This window comes from Talpa europaea (genome assembly GCF_964194135.1).
Source record: "Talpa europaea genome assembly, chromosome: 1".
Taxonomy (NCBI): domain Eukaryota; kingdom Metazoa; phylum Chordata; class Mammalia; order Eulipotyphla; family Talpidae; genus Talpa; species Talpa europaea.
Window position 1 is genome coordinate 62,327,683 of NC_140073.1, and position 6,000 is coordinate 62,333,682.

Sequence of the window (6,000 nt, forward strand, 5' to 3'; positions counted from 1 at the left end):
CCAGTTCTTGTATGCATAACAAATAAATCTTTAAAAAAATAGCAAGAAATTTTGTGGCATTTTTACTTGATCTTGCGCAAATATCTTCCAGTTCAGTCTCAGTCGAACGGAAATGGCAGCCCAGCTCCTAATTCTTTCTCTCAAATTAGAAGGAACAGAGAAATATTTATTTGCAATGTTCTAAGCAGCTGGAGTTCCTAACAGGACTACTCTCTGGTATGACTAACTTGGAGTTCAGATGGCAGAGAGACCAGTGGTACTTGGGCAAACTGCAGTGGGCATACAGACCTGCAGATGTCTGGGACAAGAAATTATGGGTAGAGACATAAACAAGAGAACTTCTAGGACCCCCAAGGTAGGGGTAAGCTGGGAGGACAAGATTCCTTAAGAAATTTACAACTTTAAAAGCAAGGGGAAATTAAAAAGATATAAAGAGATTTGGGAAGAGGGATGTTCAGAAAATGCCTGTAAAGACCCTATCTTCATGTTAAGTTGATCCTAAGCTAATTAGGGAAAATCTGGCCCAACACAGAGCCAGCCTACAAAGATGGGAAGAGTGGTTGTTTTTCAAATTGTCAATTTCCAACAAAAAATTGTAACATATACATCCTGCCAAAACAAAAAAAAAAAAAAACCAGGAAAACACGTCCCATTCAAATGAAGAAAATAAACTGGCAGAAACCAGCCCTGGAAACACAAAAACAATGAAGTTACAAGATAGAGAATTTAAAACTAGTCTAATAAGCTTTAAGAGCTTAAAAAATAAAAAAGGTCAGTCAAGATAGAGGCAGGCTTACCTCCAGATACTCACAACTAAACTGCTGTAAAATAAAGTCAAATAACCCCCAGGGAGAAACAGATGACCAGCACACACTAGGAGCATCAGTACAGCTGAACGGGGTAGGGAAAACTTTAAGTGAACTTGTTCAAAGCGTTAACAGGGCAGTACAATGCACAAGAGGAAAAAGAAGCTGCTGTAACCCGTCTACAGCTACTGACTTGGGCACATACCAACAAAAAGGGTACCAGTACTGCACTGGTTAAGGGGGTGTTCGAGCTGGCACCCTGGATGGAGGTGCACTGTTGGAGAACTGTGGGGTTGAGGGCACAAAGAGAAGACTACTGGCTGAGGCTGAGATATCCAAAACACCTGCAAGTCCCCACCAGTGAGCTAAAACCGAAACAAAGAAAGGCATAAAAAAAAAAAAAAAAAAAGAGCTCAAGCACCTACCAATAACAGGAGCAAACAAACACCTAGAATAAGGTTGTGCTGGAAAAGGAAACCAACTCCCGACCTTCTCCCCTATCAACTACATTCTGTGCCCAGCACTACATTAAGTGTAGGGTAGAAGTGGACACAAGACTGTAAGAGACGCTATGACCAAGAAACCAGCCTGTGGATCCCCATCACATGACTCTGGCACCCAGAGCACAAACTCCCGAATCTACTGGAAGCAATTCTTTGGTGGCCTACTGCTCCAGTCCTCTTTTATATACACTACACCTCAACGGTACTAGTTAGTACCAGTTAGTACCAGTAAAATAAAACTATGAACAAGGTTATAATCAAAGTTTATACTGAGTACACCTCTGGTAGGAGTTAAACATTTTCTACTGCACATTCTACAAATCAAAACTCCCAAATAAGGGCCTCCCTGGTGGCCCAAGAGGTTAAGTCTCAGCACAATGAAGCTATCAGCAGCCATGGCAGCCACTGCAGTATGAGTTCACTCCCCAGCCAGGGAACTAACCCACATATGGTGCAGCAGACCTCTCCTGGCTCGCTCGCCGCTCCCCTCTGCAGTGTATTTCAGTCTGTCTGCCTGTTCTGCTCCCCACTCTGTCTCTGGTGAATCCTCTCACCACCCCACCACCCCCACGCGTGAATACATAAATCTTTAAAAAAAAAAAAAAACTCCCAAATAATATCAAACACATTACTACTCTCAATTGAACTCTTTAGTCAGTATATCATTGCCAGAATCCAAGGTTTGCCATTTCTTATCATATCCAATCATAATCCCTTTCATTCCTTGCATTACAGAAAGATTATCTGTGTAGCTTGTTTCATCTTCATTATAAAGCGAGTTCCCTGAGGGTACAAACATCATAAATGTTTGTATCACCCACAGCACCTAATGTATTTTGTATATAGGTAGCCCTGTGACAAATACCTTACATAAACAAATATGAAACTGTCCTTACAACCACAATACAAGCACACACATCTGTTGCAGTCAACCCACCTTACTTGCCTTTCCCAAAGGAATTGCTAGATCTCACTTCTTGGGGTAGAGCTCCTGCTGGTCCTTGAATGCTCACCCTTCCCTCTGTAGGAATACTCACTCTGAACATCCATCTCAAAACAACTTATTCAGGAAACCTCTAACTGCCACTCTTATTTCTCCCATTTCTGGGGACAGTCTTCTAAATACCAATACGGAATTTCTTAACACCTTTTGACAACTGTGGCTTCTGTCATGTTTTCATTAGGCTGAGCTGACATTTATCAACAGATACGCTTCATTCCTATGAGATCAAAAGTCCCATTACTATCATTAATTAAGCTTTATGATTTGATTATACTATTACCTATACCTTTGCATTTAATGTTATTTTTGTATTTTATAATATTATTCATCACATTCCCATGATATCAAATTTCATGGTACTTTGTATATATTTCAATCATATTTATTTACACATACGAAAGAGCAAACCATACATCCCAGTTTGCTAAAGACAGTTCCAGTTTATTTTTGTTGGTCCAGGATAATTATTAAAACATCCTCCTCACACTCTCAGTGGCAGCCCGGTTTGGATAATAAATCACACAGTCACCTTAATATGTCTGTCTCTCCCCTACTAGAATGAAGTTCTGTGATTTCAGAAATTATAACTAATTTATCTGTTTATCTTCAGTGTTAACATAGAGAAGGTAGTCAAACATTTTAGTAATAATTGTGCATGTGAACAGCTAAAACTAGGTTACAAATTTCTCAAAAGGCTTACTTTTCACTGGTTTCCTTGCACATGCCTAGGATTTTCAATAAATAGTCAGGGAATTTTAAAATTAAAATAGGAAGAAAACAGAAAAACCAATGAGTATTTCCAGTTAAAAGCCAATGATATATCCTCTACTGACTCAATAAAAAATTATCATTAATAAAATATCTACAAATCATTTTCCACCACTGACTGCATGGCTGAAAACAGAATGGAATAATATCCTCAAAATGCTAAGGGAAATAACAAGCATTCTAGATTTTCATACACAACTTAAATGTCATTTTTAAAAAAGAGCTAAAAATCAAACAAACGAACAAGAGGTAAAGACTTAAGACAAACAAAAATCATAATTTACCTCCACCAGATCCTTAAAGAATTTCTTAAGGACATACTTCAAGAAAGAAAGTGATTCCAGGAGAACAAAAATTATCAAGGAATTGGCAAGCATGGTAAATATAAACAAATATCAATTGTATAAAATGCTTAATTCATTTTAATGCTAAGTAATTATAACATATGATAGGAGGGAGTGATTGAAGTTATTCACTCATAGAGGCCTTCTGGAAACTTGTCCCTTCTACCACCACCATTTCTAACCACCTACTTCATCATCAAATTAGCACAGTGTGGTACCCATAACTAATGGTAGAGAGATGGACAACTGACAAACAGAAGCAAAAACAATCTCTAGAAATTACAAGTAGGTTTCCAAAAGCAAAGAGTAAGAGTCAATAGATACTGAGTGGTGCTAATAAAGCACTGTACGCACTGTTAATTCCCAACTTTTATGTTTGCTCTCTGTCTAAAATATTCCTCCCTTATTTCTCCCTATCCAAAGGACTCAGGTTGAGCTCTCCCTATCCCCTTTACTTGGTCATCTTTCCCTCTCTAAGAGATAGAAGTGGAAAATAATTGCCCTCTGTTGACGCCAGTGGCATTTCTTAGACATTACTACACTGGAATGACAGTACCTGCTCTCTCCCCCTTCATGATTAACAAAGAGTCATCTCTCTTAAAGGATATCACCATATATAATAGCTTCCTAATGATTCTATGTTTACATGTGTTCTCTGCTGCTAGATTACAACATTCTCAAATATAGGAACTACCTCATCTACTTTATCCTTCTCTCATTTATCTTCTCTCTTCCGTCTATTTCATGCCCTTTCAAAATACATCCTTTCGATTTCTCAACTGATTCTTACTACCACAATTACTACAAATAATAAATGTTAATATTTATTATACTTTGCATTATGCTGATATTCTGCTAAATGCTTTATAAGCATTTTATGTAATCCTCACAACAATAGCATACGGTAAATATTTATCTCTCCATTTTACAGAAAGGGAATGAGGCTTGGAGAATCTGGCTTTTTTTTTTTTTTTTTTTATACAAGCACTGGGTACAGTCAGAAGAACGGGAGAGTAAGAGAATTCACCAGAGCCAGAGCGGAGAACAAAACAGGCAGACTGCCGAAGTACACTGCTGAGGGGAGCAGCGGGCAGCAGGAGAGGTCTGCGCGCCATGTGGTCCCCCGGTGGCCAGGGATCCAACCGGCGCCGCAGAGGCTGCGGGCAGCTTCGCAACCCAGCGCTCAACCGCTGCACCACCACCGGAGAGGCCCGAGAATTTGGCTTTCTTAAAGATTTATTTATTTATGCATAGAAGAACTGGGGTATAGGCCAGAGGTGTGGGGCATGAGAGGATTCACCAGAAACAGAGTGGGGATCAGAAAGGCAGATCTACTGAAATACACTGCTAAAGGGAGCAGCAGGTGAGACAGGAAAGGACTGCTGTGCCATATGTGAGTTAGCGCCGTGGATGGGGATCAAACTCAGGCTGCAGCTGTGAAAGCATGGTAACACTGAGATTTAACCCCCAGGTCACCAGGGAGACCCATACTTGGAGAATTTAAAGAACTTACTCTCACACAGTAGGATGAACTCAGATATATAAACTATCACTGTGGATTCTCATAATGATAATGTCCCCCACTGTGGTTCCACACTCCTGGTCCTCACCTGATATGGCAGTTTGTACAACTTCCCAGAATCCTCTTCCCAAATGGTTCTCAGTTAGAGCTGACCAAAGAGGAAATTATTCTCAGAAGATCATAGCCAGACACAGAGTTGTTGGTGGATTTCACTGTGTCTTGGCACTCCCCTGTTCTACCTGCAGCTCTTTTTCCTCATTGTCAACCCTCTTGCCCAAATAGCAATCTTGAGTCCACTACCAAAAGCCAAACTTCAGAATGCAGAAGAGAGAGAGACAGAGACAGAGACAACAGCTTTTCTTAGACTTTCCACCAGTGCTGCTGTGTGGTCCCACTCCAGAAGCAATGCTGAATCACTGCTTCAAAAAGACTGATTAGTGACGGTGCTCTTACTGCCCAATTTCTTCATACAGACTCAAATTTCCAAGTTTCTCCTGCAAATGTGTGAGATTTTACTCCTTTAATAAATCCCTTATTCATAATATCATAGCAGCTGTTCTCCTGATTGAACCTTAACTAATGCAACTATTAGAGTCTCAGCCTAAACTACTAACCAAGAAATCGCCACAATTTTTTCTTCTGAGGTCTTCCTGCATAACCAAATCTAGGCTGCTAGTTCTTTCACAGCCTCCATTCTAATCTTCTTTTATCAGTTCTACATTGCCCATTTCTGTTTCCAAAAGAGCTGAAGTGTCTCTAATTTTAAAGAAGCCATATTGCCCTACTTGGTCTTCCCATTTGCAAAAAAAATAAAAAGTAAGATTTAACAAAGAAAACACTAGAGTGAATATCAGATTAACAAATATCAATATCAATTTATTAACTAAGAACAAAAGTAGTTAAGAACATTTAGAGTACTTCTATGCTTCTGTTTTGTGAAGCTGAAGAAAGGAAGAACAAGGACCCAAAGATTCTGAAAAAAGAAATATTTGTTAATGTGTGGTTTGTTGCCAAATTTTTCTTTTTTGTAATTTTTTTCTTCTGCAAAGTGGGT